Raw genomic sequence first — 18,220 nt, 5'->3', positions numbered from 1 at the left:
AGATTCTCATTGGCCCAGGGACATCCTCCATTCCTGGAATCAGAGAACATCCCATGCCAAGCCCATTGCTATCAGAGAATATTTTGGATGACCTTGGATTCTTTCCTGAAGCTGGCCTCTCCTATCTCTCACACAAGCAAAGAGGGGCAGGAGGAGAGGTGCCCTAATATCTCTTTCAGGAGCCTTGTCTCTTTTTTCCTAGCAAGTTTAGCATTATAATTTGAAGAATCAAATGACCTAAATATTACCTATCAGTGAGGCTGGTACCATGAACCCCCGCTATGTGTGGGCAGAGAACAGGAAGCCTCACTTTTTATCTCACAGAATTCTCACCATATCAGTTTTAATAAAGAAGAAGAGGGCTCAGTACTACTCATCCTCCTGAATGAATGCTCTGAAAATCACTCAGTCGTGTCCGACTCTTTGCAACCCCATGGACTATACAGTCTATGGAATTCTCCAGGCCAGAATACTGGAGTGGGTAGCCATTCACCATTCTCTTCTGCAGGGGATTTTTCCAACCCAGGAATCTAATCGGAGTCTCTTGCATTGCAGGCGGATTCTTTGTCAGCTGAGCCACCAGGGAAGCCTAAGAATACTGGAGTGGGAAACCTATCCCTTCTCCAACAGCTCTTCCCAACCCAGAGATCAAACCCAGGTCTCCTGCATTACAGGAGGATTCTTTACCAGCTGAGCTACCAGGGAAGTCCATTAATTTGGTAGCTGTTCCCTTCTCCAGGGAATCTTCCCAACCCAGGGATCAAACCCAGGTCTCCCGCATTGCGGGCAGATTCTTTACCAGTTGAGCCACCAGGGAAACCCAAAAAAACTGGAGTGAGTAGCCTATCCCTTCTCCAGAGGATCTTCCCGACCCAGGAATCTAACCGGAGTCTCCTGCATTGCAGGTGGATTCTTTGCCAGCTGAGCTACTAGGGAAGCCTTGGCCCCCCTTCTGTTCCCTTTCTTTTCACAAGTAGACATGAGTCTGAGCTGCAGAGTCAACCTCTGTTTACCATGATTCTCCTTGCTCTGAAATGTATATCTGGGTTTCTTTCCAAATGTATACTTGACCCACCTCTGCGCCACTGAGCCCTCCCACCACCCACTTTAGAACACATGCTTCCATCAGTCTGCAGATGTGCATCACTGCCCTTTTGAAGTATAGTTGTGAAGGCAAGAGCTTCTCTTCCTTCTCTCCTAAAGCCATCTCTGAAATGTATGGACTATAATCTGATAGAAAAGAGAATTTGTAAAACTGATGTTCAAGGACTGATTGTTGCCCAATTGCTGGTGACTGTTCCCCTCTTTGTTTTTTCCTGAACTCTTTAATAAACAGAAGTTATATACATATCCATGGGGGCGGTGCACATCGCATGTTTGTAAGTGCTCGTTTAATTCAGTGCTTGGGTCTTATTTTCACATCATGTAGGAAGGCATTCTCAAAGGGAGCAGTGTGGACCTGACAGACAGACCGAGGTCAGAGTCTGCCCTCCACATATCAGCTGCATTCTGAGAAGAACCTCAATTTTCTCATCTTGAAATGGGTATGATGATATATTTACCCATCTTGAGAACAGGTAAGTGAGCTTAAAGCACACACAGGGCACCTGGTATGCAGCAATTACTTGATAAAGGTCGCCCCACTCCTCTTCCCAGCATCGGCCACGTGCTGTCAGACATGACTTTAACTCCAAACACTCCCTTCTTTATTCTACATGTGCTCTCACTGCTGTCTTGAATTACTAACAAAAATCTACCATTATTTCTTTTTCATTTTGCTGATGTCATGCAGGCAGGAACCAAAGCAGGTACTTAACACATCTGCCCCAAATTTGCTTGATTTGAACATTCCTAAGAACTTGATTTAAAAACTGAATGCAGGGACTTCCCTGGTGGTCCCATGGCTAAGACCCTGTGCTCCCAGTGCAGGGGGTCTGAGTTCAATCCCTCCTTGGTCAGGGAACTAGATCCCACATGCCACAACTAAGACCCAGCGTGGCCAAATAAATAAATAATTTTAAAAATAAATAAATAAATAACAACTATGTGCAATTCTTGGACCCTTTCATGCTACAAGACGTGTCACATTCAGAATTCAAACCTCAACAGGGTAAAACACTATGTTTGCGCGATCCCTTGATAAAAGAGAGAGAGTCCTTTCTTTGCTGCGAATCCCAAGCCTGTCACTCTTTTCCTTGGGGACCACTTTCCCGGCATCAGTTTCATCGAGACGGAGGAAGAGAAGGATGCTGAGACTAACTCCACAGAACTCTGGTGGAGACCAAGAGAGACAAAGCCCGACAAAGGAGAGGACATGCAGGGCACAGGCCTGGCTCACAGCGGATTCATCTGGGGAATGCACAGGGCATGAGCCTTCCTCACGGCTGAAATCTCCCAAAACTGGTGCAGAGAGATTTATCAAGATGTCAAACGAAATAAGACCATTCTAACTGCACTAAAACAAGTCCTGGGCCCAGCCTCTTTGGCACCATTCCTCTTCTGTGTTTGGCCTTATTGGAATACAAGAGATTCCATCTGTGTGAAGCGGGTTTGGAAAATGTGAAGTAATAGAGCAACACTCTTCCAGTCACTAGTGCCTAAAAAAGGTCTACACTACGGAACTGATTTGAGCATAATTCAGTTAAAATTGACCAGAGGAGACGGGGCTGGTTCTGGAAGAGAGACGAGGGGCTGGGCTGAGGCTAGTAAGGCCCTTGTAGCCTCCATGCTGGAGAGCCAGGCTGCTGTCCCCGGGCCGTGTGGGGCCCTGGTCTTGCCCAGGCTGCCCCTGGTTCTGAGCTGTCTGCCGAGGTCCACTGGACATGAAAGGACAGGAAGAACCCGGTCAGTCCTCCCAGCCTCCTGTAGCAGCTCTCCTCCATCATGCAGCTGTTGCCCTGGGTTTATCAGGGAGAAACTTTCTGCCACTAAATAAGCTGCCTCCTCTCCCTTCCTCGGGCTTCAGTGGAAGGCAGGTCCTGTCTTCATAGGCCCCATCTTCTGGGCTCTGGCTCCCTTGCCCTCCCTGCTCAGAGCTCTTGCTCTGATGCCTTTTCTGGTACCTGTATCTTCAAACCTCTTCTTCTCCAGTTTCTTTCCTGCTAGCATTTTAAGACGCTTAACATAAGCCTCTCCGGCAAATAATAATAATGGTGATGACATATCACTTTGACAGTAATAACCAAGGCCATCTTTTCCAGACCTCCGGCTCCTCCAGCTTTCACTCACTCTTTCTTCCCTTTTCAGGCACATCTATTGAAAGCGTTCCTGGCTGCCTCTTTCTTGATCCCCTGGCAGGGGAACCCCTCTGTTTTCCACTCTCTGTCCTCGCCCCTCAGCTCTGCATTCTTCTGCTTGTCTTCTCGCCTCTTGAGCCACACCCGCCCCTAATTCTGAGTGGTTTTTCAGTTGCTTTATTCTTTTCTGACCCATGTCCCCCAAGTAATGAAAGTGTTAGTCACTCAGTCATGGGGTTAACTCTCTGCGACCCCATGATCTGTAGCCCAGCAGGCTCCTCTGTCCAAGGAATTCTCCAGACAAAAATACTGGAGTGGGTTGCCATTTCCTTCTCCAGGGGATCTTCCCGAATCAGGGATCGAACCCAGGTTTCCTGAATTGCAGGCAGATTCTTTACCATCTGAGTCACCAGGGAAGCTCCCCATGTTTCCCAAGCCCCACATAAACCTGTCCAAGGTCACCTTCCAGGAAGATGTCTGCATCCCTTCCAGGAAGATCACACTTCCCCATGGCTTCCAGCACATGCCCATGTCCAGCCCAAGTTTCTCTTCTGACTCCAGACCAGTAGAGTCAGCCCCCTGCTGGCCACACCTTCCTTGGCCTCCCACAAACACCCTAAAATCAGAAGGCCCAGAACCAAAAGGGTGTCTGATCAGCTGCCTTAAATAAAGAACACCTAAAGACAAGAGAATCATTTAGACGTTCAATCAAAGGACAGTGTTTATAACAAAAATGTCCATGGAAAAAATCCCTAGCCAGTGTAAAAACAATTTTGTCTTAATATCCCCATCTGTTAAGCATTCCTGGGTGAGAACAAGAGTCAACACTGGTCTCTGCTCACCCTGGAAGCTTCTCTGGCCACCAGCTTTGTGCTTAGGGTTTTAGGAGTCAGATGCCCTGAGGTGGCCTGAGAAAGGCCTGACCAAACTGTGTCTGGGGTCAGTGAGGTAAGGCCCTGGAAGAGGCGATCTGGGAAAGGGGACAAAATTCTCCCAGAAGACCCCCACAGGATCTAAGCCACTGAGCCACAGGCAGCCACACAAGGCCCTTCCACGCATGAGCTAATTCTATCTACGATCTTCTCCAAATTACATTCCTAAAACATGCCCACATGGAAAATGTACCACCTCAAGGGAAGGTCACTAAATCTGACCTCAGGGACCACCACCAGGCGGCACCAGCCAGTGACATCACATTACCATCTTGCTCAATGGCAATCTTTTCCCCTTCTTCCTCTCTCCATGTTTCTCCCCACTCCTCCCATCCTGCCCTCTGGGACAATCTTCAGAAGAACTGGCGGGACAGTCATGCACTAGTCAAAGGAGTTTTAGAAACACCCTAGGGAGTGGGTGACCCACTGAGGTAGTGGGGAGAGACAGCACCAGTTTGTGGGTTGGCAGTGGGGGTCTAAGGAACAAGACATTTCAGAGCTCTCATACCTCACTGCTGGGAATGCAAAATGGTAGAGCCATTTGGGAGGGCAGTTTGGCTAATTTTGTGTGTGTGTGTGTGTGCCAAGTCTTAGTTGGAGCATGCAGGATCTTGAGTTTCGGCATGCAAACTCTTCATTGCAGGATGTGGGATCTAGTTCCCTGACCAGAGATGGAACCCAGGCCCCCTGCATTAGGAGCACAGAGTCTTACTCACTGGTCCATCAGGGAAGTTCCTGGCAGTTTCTTTTTCATTTTAAGCATATATTTAGCAAATGACCCAGCAATCTCACTAAAGCAAACATCTGTCCACACACAAAAGAAACATGTGCATGTTTATCTCAATTTCCTCAAACTGAAAACAACCCAGATTTCTATCAGGTGGTGAAGGGGAAAACAAATTGTGATCCACTGTTATAATCAGCCACTACTCAGCAATAAAATGTATGAACTACTGATACAGACATCAGCACAGAAGAATGTCAAAAACTATGCGAAGTGAAAGGAACCAAACAGAAAAATATTATAGGATTCCTCTTTTACGACATTCTGAGGAAGGTGAGAACTACAGGGACAGAAACTAGATCACCGACTGCCGGTGGCACAGGGAATGGGGCACAGAGAAGTGTTGAGGGGCTAGGTGAGTTCTCACCCTGGGTCCTGGTGGCCCCATGAGAAAATGGTCGTCCTGCCTACTGCATCCGCAATTTCACTTTCTGCAGTTTCAGTTACCTGCAGATCCGAACATATTAAATGGAAAATTCCAGAGATAAACAATTCACATGTTTTCAACCGTGCACCGTTCTGAAGGGTGATGACATCTCATGCCCTCCAGCTCTGCTCGGCTCAGGACATGAATCATCCTTTGGTCCACCGTGTCCTGCCCGTTCATTAGTCACTGAGTAGCGGGCTCAGTTATTAGACTGATTGTCGTGGTGTTGCAGGGTTTGTGTTCAAGTAACCCTTATACTTAATAATGGCCCAGGGATCTTCCTGTTGGTCCAGTGGTTAAGACTCTGAGCTTGCACATCGATCCCTGGCCAGGGAACTTAGATTTCACATGCCACGGAGTACAACCAAAAAAGGGAAAGGAAAAAAAAAAAAATAATGGCCCCAGAGCACAGGAGGAGTGATGTTGGCAATTGGGATACACCAAAAAGAAGCTGTAAAGTGCTTCTTATTTAAATGAAAAAGTGAAAGTTCTTGACTTAATAAAGATAGAAAAAAAATGCACTGAGGTTGCTAAGACCTACAGTAAGAACAAATCTAGCTGTGGAATTGTGAAGGAGAAAGAAGAAATTCAGGCTAGTTTTGCTGTCGCCCTTCAAACTACAAAAGATATAGCCACAGTGCACGGTGAGCGCTTAGCTAAGATGGAAAAGACAGTAAATCTATACAAGATTTTGAAATATACCACATTCACCTCACTTTTAGTACAGCATCTTGTTATAATTGTTCTATTTATTACTGGTTATTGCTGTTAATCTCCTACTGTGCCTAATTTATAAATTAACCTTTATCATAGTATGTATGTAGCATAGGGAAAAAACATAGTCCATGTGATCTTTGAACAACACAAGTTTGAACTGCACAGGTCTACTCTGACATAGATTTTTTCAATAAGTAATAGAGTAGTACATGATCTGCAGTTGGTTGAATCTTCAGATTCAGAATCTTGGATATGGAGGAACCAGGTATTAGGTTGCTCAGTTGCTCAGTCGCATTCAACTCTTTGCAACCGAATGGACTGTAATCTGCCAGGCTCCTCGATCCATGGAATTTTCCAGGCAAGAATACTAGAGTGGGTAGCCATTTCCTTCTCCAGGGCCAACTCAGGGATCAAACCCAAGTCTCCTGCATTGGCAGGCAGATTCTTTACCACTGAGCCACCTGGGAAGCTCTTAACTAGTATATGTACATTTAAATAGTGTGTATTTAAAATGTTTACATATTATATATTTTAATAGTTGCACACATTTAAATATTTTATTTTTTCTCCAATATTAGACAATGGATGGATAAAAAGAGAATCTGTGGGTCCTTGACGTGAGGCATATTCTCTCCTGAATGGCGCTGGGTCATTAGAAAATTAACGCAACACTGGCACGCCACCTGGCTTGGCCCCAAATGACATCTGCACATTCACATTTACACAGCCATAAAAATGGATGCTGCCTGTTGGTTTGCAACGTTTAAAGTCAACCTAAGGAAGGACGGAAGGACTTGGTGCAGCTGCAAAATGTCAGAATGTTAATTTAATTGACTTGACGATGTAAACATAGCTGACAGAGGTGGTCAGTGGAGACGAAAAGGAGAAGCATAGGAAGTGAGCAGTCAACGGACACTATATAAAGCTGATGAAACAAGAAACAGAGGTTTCAGCGCACCAAATAAAGTTCCAAAAATAACCAGGGGAAGAGAATCCTCTGGGGAGAGGACTGGGGTAAAAGATCAAAGCCTGGCTTTATTAGTTCTTCTCTACTATTAGAATATCAAGAAATGATGACTCTGAAACAAACTTTAATAGGTGACATGTTACAATATTACACACTGTAAACTTTCTAAAATAAAATTTTAACAGTTGAGTAAACACTCAAATTACAAAATTTTTATAAACTCATAACCTGCTGATAACCGGTCAGGGTCAACATCTATGACATAAATGTGTCAACATAAACAACAGATAGTTTTCACATGACCTGTACCTTCTGAAGGAGTGTGCCTATCAAATCACGACCATCTGGACCTTCAGGAAGCATGTCTGTCCTACAGGAAACAGTAGAGCTTTACCCAAATGAAGCCCAGAGGAGAGAGCTGCTAACTGGGGCAGCGGGAAGGTTCCACCAATGGGGCTCCTGCCTTGCTGCCTTAAATCCTCACTGGGACAAAATCAGCTGTGATGAAAAATGGAAGGAAGAGAAAAGGGGACGAGGAAAGGCCAAAGGAGGCAAGGACAGAAGAAAGGAAGGAAAGGAGAAGAGAAAGGGAGGGATGAGGGCAGAGGGGAGGGAAGAAGGGAGGGCGGGGGAGCCAACTGAGCAGCAGGCCCCGTGCTGGAAGCAGCTCTAGGACCAAAGCTGAGGCCTCGAGGAGCTTAGTGAGTGGCCGGTACGGGAGACAAACAGGGACCCAAATCGCCACAACTCAAGACAACAAAGGGCGACGGCACTTTCCTGCTTTGTTTCTGAAGTTTGAAGCCCTAAAAGCCTTTCCTAGAGTGGAGTCTCCTGAGTGACGTCAGCAGAGAGAGAGAGAGGCATCTTTAGCTCTTTCTTGGGAGGAGAGGGAGAAGAGGGAGAAAGAAGGGGAAGGAGGGTGACAAGAAAGGATGAAGAAGGAAGAGAAAGAGAAGAGGAAGAGACAACAGTAACTGACGGTCTATGAAATGCATCTACACTCATCTGATATCAGAGTTAAAGGACTGGCAATGGACCAAACAAAACAGCAAAGGACGAAACAAACATGCTCTTGCTTTCTATGTTCCACGGGAGGGAAGAGAGACGAGAAATCTGTGGTAAGTCAGATGATGATAAATCCTTTGAAAAAATTGTTAACCAGGATGCAGGAATGGAATACTGGAGCAGATGCCTTGGGACGCCTGGCCGGTAAACCAGCTGGAGCGGAGACCGTGAACGAGGTCGGCAGCAAGCTCCGGAGGATCCGGGAGAGGGTTCCAGGCTGAGTTCCAGGAAGGAAGCACGTGTGTAAAGACCCTGGAAGTTCTGACAGCGCAAGGTGGGCATTGAGGCTGGAGCTGCTGGAGCCTGGGGAGATGGGAGGAGACAGGGTGCGAAGGAAGGGGGTGGAGGCCTGGAGGGCAGGTAGAGACTGGCGTTGACTCTGAGTGGGACGGAAGGACGGCGGAGGGCCTGAGCAGAGCAGCCCCAAGCCTCACGTGGCACGCGGGGTGGGTTCTACCCACGAGGTGGTGGCGCAGTGGACCCAACCTCCCCGTCAGGGGCTCCTGTGCTGTGCTACAGTCTAGCCTCATACACAGGCAACATCCTTTTCTCGTGTGAGAGCAAGTCACTTTAGCAATATGAATCAAGCACCTGCTGGGGGCTGTGTGCGGAGAAAAGGAGGAGGCTGGCCGGGGAGGAAGGCACACGAGGGCCTCTGCAGGGCTCAGAGGCCCTGGCCAGACAGACCACAGAGTGGGGAAGAGTCGCCAGTGCCTTCTGCGGAACCGGGGTGCATGTGTAGGGCAGGGGTCACTGACTGAATAGAAGGAATCCGCTTTTTCAGTTTCTATGCATTTCGATAGAGCCACACATTCACAGTCGCTACTGTTTCGTCAAGTCCTCAGACTACCATCTGCTGAGCAAACATGTAGACTGAGGGTCGTGAAGATGATGCAAACCTTTCCAGCCCCAGGGCTGTGCAGCTCGGCACAATTGGAACCAGCTGTCCAGTCAGGGCAGCGGCCAAGTGCAGCCCCGTGGACCGCCTCCAGTCCATGTGACGGGGAAAGGGCCCCGTGAGCAGAGCGCGGAGAGCCGCCCGCAGCACAGCCGCCTGGATTCCAGGTTGGTCACGAGGCCCACGGGGCCACACGTTCACTTCCCACTCTCACCCTGGGGACTGTGCTCAACCCCCTTTCTCCATAGTCTTGGGAAATATTTTTCCAAATAACATCATTCAGATGTTCTCTTTTTAAAAAGAGTACACTTTGGCTTTTTTTGATCAGGGACCTAGCACGTGTTCACTACAGAAAACTTAAACAACACAGAAAGCCCAGAGAAGAGACCTGAAGTCACCCATCAGCCTAACACCCAGAGAAACCAGAATTCACATTCGATTAATAATAATGGCAGAGACAACAACAGCTAACTTCCCTGAACGCTTACTAAGGGTCAGGCACCATGTCCAGTGTTTTACACACACGTGTCCATTGCTCACTGAATTCTCACAACAACCCTGCAGATGGGTACTATGACTGCCCCATTTTGCAGATGGAAGAAATGAAAGTTTAGTTAGAGGAGTTAAGCAGTTTGCTGAGATCCACTTATGTGGTCGATATGAGCGCCAAGATTCAAACCTGAGTCTGCAGGTCTCAGGAGCCTGACCTCCTTGGCATCAGAGGGTGTCTGTGTCCAGAACAGGGACCCCTGCCCAATCCCAGGGCAGGAGGAGGAGGAGGGCTGCACGCAGGCACACACTCACCCTCCCGATGAAACTCACACTGTAGGTGCGGTTCCGTCCTTCCCACATGTTCTCACGTCTGCCCCACTCTCCGTTCATAGGATTCCTCAGACACACAGGACATCTCCTAAAAACAATTCATCGTATTTGTGTCCTTTTGTTTTTCCTAGCTCTAGGAGGAAATTTCAGTCTGTCATTTAATTCTCCTTTGGTTTTCTGCAATAGTTGGTTCGCTGCTCACTGTTGCCACTGCAATTTAAATCTGGTAATCACATTCCCCGCTACCACCGCCCACCACCCCCGGCCCCCCACACAATTCAACCCTTCTCCATCTGGATCTCTGCAAACTGCACTTGTCCACGACACTACCAAGATGAAATTTCTGGGAGTACCTGCTTCATGGGGCGGGCAGGCTCTGACCTAGCCCTTGCACTGCCTTCTATTTTTTGGCCAACTCAAACTTTTCTATGTCTGGTGAGTATGCTAAACACCATGTCGGAAACTGGAAAAGTGAACTCAGAAGTTCCAGGGCCATGTGATTTTACCAGTGGGTCTGATCAGACTTCATCATTACATGTTTAAGTAATACCGAATTCTTACGCTAAATAATTTATTCCAGGCACAAAAGGTGATGGAAATAAGCCCCAAACCTGAACACCTAAGGAATCAGAACAAATGGGGAAAAAAAAATCATGCTACGTGGCCTGGTGGGTTTGTCTGAAAAAATGTAAGGCACTTGCCTGGTGGTAGAGTGAATAGGAATCCGCCTGCCAAAGCAGGGGACACAGGTTCCAACTCTGGTCGGGGAAGATTCCACGTGCCTCGGAACAGCTAACCATGAGCCAGCCACAACTCCTGAAGCCCGCGCCCTAGAGCCTGTGTCCCACAACGAGAGAAGCCCCTACTCGCCACAACTAGAGAAAGCCCGTGTGCAGCAACGAAGACCCAGCGCAGCCAAATAAATAAATAAATAATTTTAAATGTAAGGATAAGCTATATATTATGAAAACTATTAACATTATAATAGCATGCTGCTAAGTCGCTTCAGTCGTGTCCGACCCCGTGCGACCCCATAGACAGCAGCCCACCAGGCTCCCCCGTCCCTGGGATCCTCCAGGCAAGAACACTGGAGTGGGTTGCCATTTCCTTCTCCAAAGCATGAAAGTGAAAAGTGAAAGTGAAGTCGCTCAGTTGTGTCCAACTCCTATCGACCCCATGGACTGCAGCCCACCAGGCCCCTCCGTCCATGGGATTTTCCAGGCAAGAGTACTGGAGTGGGTAAATCAAAGAAGGAAAAGGGTCACTTTCCTCTCAGATACTGAAAAGTAACTAGCAAAATGCAACGTTTGATGGGATTTCTAAAAAGAAAAAAAGAACTTAGAAGCTTAGTAATATCTATCTCAAACCAACAGCCATCAATATGTAATATAACAAGAGGAGAACTACAGCAGTGGTCCCCAGCGTCTTTGGAACTGGGGACCAGCTTCGCGGAAGACGGTTTTTCCACAGCCTCAGTGGAGAGATGATCTGGGGACAATTCAAGCACATGACATCTATTGTGCGGTTTATTTCTATTATTATTACATCAGCTCCACCTCGGATCAACAGGCATGAGATCCCGGAGGCTGGGGACCCCTACACACAGGAATCTGAATTACAAACAACAGGTGTGCGACCTTTCTCAACAAGGTTCCTTATCTGAACTGCACAACACAGAAAATGATGTGAGTGACTTTCTTAACCCTCCTGAGGCTAGGACACTTGTAAACACAGTGGACCTTCAGGCACCAGGCTTAACTCTCTCATGGACCCCTGGTTGAAAAAGGCCTATACCCCAGTGCTGGTCAATAGCAATACAGTGCAAGCCATGTGTTTTAAATTTTTTAATAGCCATGTTTAAAAAAAGAAGAAAAAAGGTGAAATTACTTTCAACTGTTTTATTTAACTCAACATATCAAAATATTATCTTTTCAACCTGTAATCAATATAAAATATACAAAATTGTTCATGAGATAGGTTACATCTTTTGTACTAAGTCTCTGAAATCACTTACAGAACACCTCAGTTTGGACCAGCCACATGTCAAGGGTCCAATAGCCACATGTGGCCACCGTCTTGGACAACAGAGCTCTAACCAAGGTACAAAGGCAAGACCCTGAAGTATGAGAAAGAATTACCGAACTGGAGAGGTCAGGCAGGACAACCAAAGATAAGCCCAGAAGCCCCATCAGCAGGGCTGGGGCCGGCGGGGAGCCAAGGCAGTCAGTCGAGGACCAGGGAGGAAAGTTAGCCTGGGGAAAGCAGGAAGACAGACCAGGCGAGGTACCCACTCATGGCTGATCTCAAGTAATGGGTTCTTCGTGACCCTGCTGCTGAAGGTCTGTCCCTACCTCCACTCCCCTGCCCCCTGAAAAGGGAGGTGAGCTTGTCACTGCACTAATAGAGGAGGGCAATCAAGCAGATGGAAAGAAATACATTCAAAAAAGATGGAGAAAGACATGTGCCATTCACATTGTGATTTCACGTTTTCATGGGGACTTCCTAACCCAGGAATCCTGGGTTCTGATCTTAGCTGTGCCCTGAGCGCCCTCTGAGACTTTGGGCCAGTCCTTCCCAGTTAAGGGGGCCCAGCGTCCTGTCTATAAAATACAGTGGGCCCTCCACGGTTCTTAAGGTCCTCCCAGCTCTCCCATTCTATGAGCCTTCGAGGAGCAGAGGTCACACGTGTAGCTTAACACGATTAAGTAATACCTGCCCCCGATTAAGTAATACCTGTCCCCGGAGACTGAGTGATGGCGGCAGTTTTCTTTCCCAGTGTTTTGAGAGGCGCAGAAAGGCTGAGCCTGAGACACAGTCAGGAAGGGGCGGGGGCTTTGGGGCACCGCGCTGCTCCAAGGGACAGCCCGGGGAGGCAGGAGACAGGAACCAGATCAGGGGAGGAAGGTGGGGGCAGACGAACAGAGAAAACACAACTGAGGTTCCTGAAAGAGGGACGGGAAGGGAAAGGAGGGGAGGGGAGAAGGAAGGAGGAGAGGACGGAGGAGAAGGGAGGAAGAAGGAAAGAACAGGGGAGAAAAGAGAGAAGAAAGAAATGCATCCAAAGGTGTTCGAGGTTGAATCCGTGGACTGGGACCAGGAAGGGGAGAGGGTGCCCTGGTGGAGCAGGGCAGGGAGGGAGTGGTGTGGGGAGCCCCGAAGGGGCAGCCTGCTGTCCAGGGCGTGGGAGAGGAGCTTGGAGAGAGAAGCAGTGGCCACTCACGTGGCGCGCCCCACAGGCTGTCTGTGTCCCCAAAAACAGAGGCCTCTGAAGGTCTGCATGTCAGGAGCAGACACGACCTGGTCAGAGGCCAAAGAGGCAGCACTGGCCACCCTACACCAGGGGCCCGTTCGGGGAGGCTGAGACCCACACCGTGTGCCCCTCAGCACACCAGCCAGGAGGAGAGCATGGCGGGGAGGGCAGGGAGACAGCCGACCGCCAGCCCCACAGCTCCTGCTCCTTCTGCGAGGTGAGCAGACAAACCAGTCCTGTCCCCAGGCTGCAAATAACAATAACGATGAGAATATAATAGCAGCAGCAGCAGCTAACAGCTTACTTACTACAGGCCAGGCAAGGCTAAACACTATTCTTATATTACATCCTTTAATCTGTTAACAATGGCATCTACCAGGAAGAGCTATTCTTTGCCCCCAGTTTACACACAAGTAAAATTGAGATTCAGGGAGGATAGGTCACTTGCTTAAGGTCCCACAGCAAATAAATGACAAAACTGGGATTCAAACTCAGGTTTGTGTGACTCTAAAACCTAATCTCTTAACCACTGTGCTTGCAGCCTGGTCAAGCATTACTGCCATGATTTTTCACCAACTCTTGAACAACACTGTGCCTGCCTGGTGGATGGCACTGTAGGGGTTAAGAGTGAACAAAAGGGTGAAGGAAGAGAGCCGCGAGGCACTGCGTGCCTCCCACACCTCAGGCACTAACAACGTGTGGCTACTCTATTGTGCTCAAGTCTCAAAGCCAGACCGCGAAGTAGATTTTACTGTTCCAGTTTTACAGATGACAAAACTGAGGCTCACAGAGATGAAGTCATTCATGCAAGTTTATCCAGGTGGTAAATGGCAGACACCACAGCCTGGGCTTTTAATACAGAAAGGCCCCAGAGGTGGGCTTGAGGTATGAGGTAAGGTAACCGGACAGGGGGGCCTAGGAGTGGACGACTTCACTCAGAAAAGGCTGACCTCGCCAGGGGGTGGGGGTGGGGAGGTAGCTGTAGAAAACGTGAGGCTGGAGGTTGCACAGGGGCTCCAGGCTGTCCTACCCTAAGGACATCCCCTGACCCCCGCGCCGTGTATCAGGCCTGACTTCCGCTGGAGCTGCAGGAGGGGGCCACACGGTGTCTCCAGTCATCAAAGTCACCGTTTCATTCAATGTAGCACACTCAGCCTCCTCTCCCACCTCCCAGGAACTCGCTTTTTGATAGTGAGCACCGTGAAGCCCCCGCACAGAGCAGGATTTCTGGAAACAACGAGAGACTCCTGATAGACTCCAGTGGTGGTTCCGCAGCAGGATCCACCACAGGAGTGAGGCGGGTTTGACGTGGGAACAGTCTGACCGCGACCAGAGACGGCCAGTGCATGGGGACCGGGAGGAACGGCTCTTTCAGAGAAGCTGTTTCCTCTCCTGAGAAGCTGAAACAAGAACCACTTTTCACACGTTTGATCTACATGAGGATACTTGCTGGAATTAGAAGTGTGAGGAAGCCTTTCGCACTCTGGAGCCAACAGCCTCTGAGGTGTGAAACCACCTTTTGTAGGACGGGGAGTAAGGCCATGGCTTCCTTCGATCCCCGCCTCGGGCCTGGCCGCCCCTCAACTCTTGTCTGCAGCCCCATTTCACCAGGAACACTGACCGGGTAGTCTCCACCAGGGCCTCCCCTGTCTGTGCCAGGCTCTGGGCGAGGCTTGGGGGCTCGGACGGTGGACACGGCACTTGCCTCCTGCCCTTGCCAGTGGAGGAGACCAGCATTCGTTCAGAACATGCTGCTGAGGGCCTGAGGACAAGTGCAGAGCGAGGCAAGGAAGTAATGAGGGGCTTCACAGCTAAGGAGAGGGGGCCTGGCACTGAGCCAGGGCACTGGGACAGGAGGGCATGGAGGGCAGCCTGCCGGGCAGTGAACAGTCAGTGCCCGGGCCTGGCGGTGGATCCGAGGGCCTGAGAGGCAGCCAGGGCAGGGGGAGCAGACAGTGGGTAGGGAGGGCTGGACAGGAAGAGATAAACCAGGTCTCACGGGGCCTGCAGACTTGGGAAACCAGTGGACATCTTGAAGACACTCAGGGAGGTGGTTAGAGATTTAAAAACTGCAGGGTGGGCAACAGAGCAGGATGGGACAGAAGTGGGTATGGAGACGTCCCCGAGGAGTAGGTGAGAAGGAGGCGAGAGGACAGCCTACCTGGGAGGTGACTCTGGGGACAGAGAAAGGTGGAAGGAGTGGGGACAGGGCTCGGGGGACTGCCTAGGAGCAGAGAACACAAGAGAGAGGAGTCACCGATGACTTCTTGGAAGAAGCACAGCTCTGCCTACAGAACCAAGTCCTAAGAGCCCTGGGCATGGTGTCTGAGGCTCCACGATGGGAACACCCCATTCTCTAGTCTAATTTTGCACGGCGCCCTTCCCCTCTCCTTTGCTCTGCCCGACCAAATCTGCTCACTGGTCCCTGTACATGGCCATGTTCTTCCCAACCACCTTACCAGGTTCAAGCTGTTCCCTCCACCTGAAATGCCCTCTCTTCTGGTCCTGTGTCCAGACCACAGTGATTTCTCCAGGCCGTGAGCAAGCAAGACCCCTCTGGGGGTGCCGTGTCCGTGCCCCGGCTACACGTATCAGCCCCACGCCCAGACGGTACTCAGTCTGCTCTCGTTAGTGTGGCCCTTGAGTCCCTTGGACTGCAAGGAGATCCCACCAGTCAATCCTAAAGGAAATCAGTTCTGAATACTCTTTGGAAGGACTGATGTTGAAGCTGACACTCCAATACTTTGGCCACCTGATGCAAAGAACTGACTTATTGGAAAAGACCCTGATGCTGGGAAAGAGAGGCACAGGGTTAGAGACAGATGACCAAATCCAGCTGCACACAGAAGTGTCTGGGCATAACATTTTGAGAGGCTTGCCCTCTCCAAAAAGTTTATCCACGATGCAGAAGAGGAAAAGGGGAAAAAACAAGAGATCACAACTCATTTTACGAGCCGTTTTCATCCAAGAATCTCATATTTTCCACTGAAGGAAAAGCCAACCTACATCTAGAGTCAAACTTTTCAAGACCTACACTCAAGAGAAAGAAACGCTCTCCAGCCATAAATTAAAGGCCGGTTTTAAACTCTCATTTCCCCAGAGAGCCAGAGCTTCAGAGCCCTTCACGCCCTGCAGGCGGGCCCTGACTGTCCGCCCGTCTAGTCGGAAGGCAAACAACCCAGGCTATTTGTAATGACAAGCAAACACTAATGAATTTTGGAGCATGTCTGGTGCTTGCGTTTATAGTTCATAAAATCATCTGGCTTCTTCTCACCCATGCTGACATGCCAGTGAGGCAACCCCAAATATTTACAGGCAGGAAGGGGCTGCCAGGACCACTCTGTGAGAGGGGGCCGGGGGTACAGGGGACTGCCTGTAGCCTCCCCATTACACATAAACCTATTTTTATGCTCTGACACTAAGCCTCAATCTTGGCATGCGAAATCCTATTAAACACTATGTACTATTAAACACTATGTTTTTTTTAAACATCAATTTAACTGTCTCAGTTGCATACAGGTAACAACCTAGTCAGAAGTGACCAAAATGGCTCTTCTTTTAATATCAGCCAGATATAAATCAAGGATTTAAAATGCACTTAAGATTTTTCTAGGCAGGTATATAATTTGTCTAATACACACTACTGAATTCTAAGTGTCTGGAGGAAAATTACTTCCATAAAAAATAGGCAGTCGGTTTGGGGGCACCACGCGTATTCCCAGCCCCCAGGGCAGACCCCTCAGTGCCCATCTAAGGCAGAGACCCTTTCCTGGCAACACCGCAGTGACCACCCAGGGGGAAGGGACCGCGGAGGCTCTGGGACTCCTTCCACCCCGAGGAGGTCTCGAGGAGTCGCCACATAACCCAGATGGCCCAGACTGGCCCCTGGCTGTCTGAGTCCTCCAGAGGCCGGCTTTCATCCCCCAAGGAGACACACATCACAAACCACAGGAAGAGTTACTAACATGCAGAGTGAGCTCCTACATAAGGAGATCTTTCTTAACCTCAAATAGCTATGCAGCGTTCACTTCTTAATGGCCAAGTGTCCCACATCTGACCTAAGCCATGTGCAAATAAAGGTTGTCTGAACATGGGCTGTCTGAGGACATCAATGGCAGAAGCCATCACTCATTTAACTGCGCCCCCCCTAGGCCCTCACTGCTCCCCCAAACCCCCCAACCCCAGGCTCCATTCAGAAGCCTGCACAGTACAAACAGCAACAGCGCTGACTGGGGCAGACAGGGTCTCAGCGCCAGAAGGTCCCCAAGAGGCAGGCGATGTATTAGGGCAAGGAGACACTGAAGGACACCGGTTCCCCATTACTCACACGCTGGAGTGTCTGCCCTGCTCTTGACCATCCCCACCTCTCTGGGAACTGCATCATGCCTGCAACCTCATCACAGGGGCAGCACCTTGAATGACATGAACCTGACCTCCACTGGGCCATTAATAATTCCCTGTGTATGAATTTGGGCTCTAGGTGGAGGGAGAGGGAAAAGAGTCAGCCTGCAGCCTGCAGTCATCCTGTGCATCCCGAGCCCTTCCACCGCCCCCCCCTCCCCCCCCAACCCCCCGCTCCGTGCCAACCAAGGAGTCATGGAGAGAGGGATCTGAGGAAGGATGCAGGAGACAGGACGGACAGGAGTCTGGTCAGGCTTCTAAGCCCAGATTCCAGCTCTTCTCCGCTTCGGGTTCTAGGAGATACCCCTAAGGCTTATAGCAAATTCCCCTTTTTATTGGCAAACTCCCCTTTGTCAAGCTGGCTTGTGCTGTTTTCTGTTACTTGAAACTAAAAACATCACCTGGTCTCCCACTGTTCTGTTCTCACAGCCCAGCAGCCTGGGTGGCCTCAATGAAGAAAAGGTGAGGAAGCGGGGGCACAGCCTGACAGGGGCCAAGTCTCAGAAAGCCCCTTTCTCATGGAAACCGGTCAAATGGGAGGCCAGGGACCTCCTTGGGAGAATCAGGAGCCAGGAACCAGAGGCCAGGGACCTGGTTTCTGGTTCCCAGGGAGTCTGGACTCTGCTGACCCTCCCGATGTGAGGCTTTGCTTCCTGCTTCCCTCCAGAAAGGTCACAGAGCTAAGGTCAATGGAGTCAGGGCTGTGAGCTAATACCCCAGA

At 49.5% G+C, this 18,220-nt stretch overlaps 1 protein-coding gene across 13 annotated transcripts in view; it reads right to left on the bottom strand.

The window, feature by feature from the left end:
* Window positions 1-18,220, bottom strand: part of RALGPS1 (Ral GEF with PH domain and SH3 binding motif 1) — a 302,934-nt gene that overhangs the window by 199,940 nt on the left and 84,774 nt on the right. The gene's annotated exons all lie outside the window — the stretch shown is intronic.

Source organism: Bos indicus x Bos taurus, chromosome 11 (genome assembly GCF_003369695.1).
Source record: "Bos indicus x Bos taurus breed Angus x Brahman F1 hybrid chromosome 11, Bos_hybrid_MaternalHap_v2.0, whole genome shotgun sequence".
Lineage (NCBI taxonomy): Eukaryota > Metazoa > Chordata > Mammalia > Artiodactyla > Bovidae > Bos > Bos indicus x Bos taurus.
This window is presented reverse-complemented; position numbering and strand designations above follow the sequence as displayed.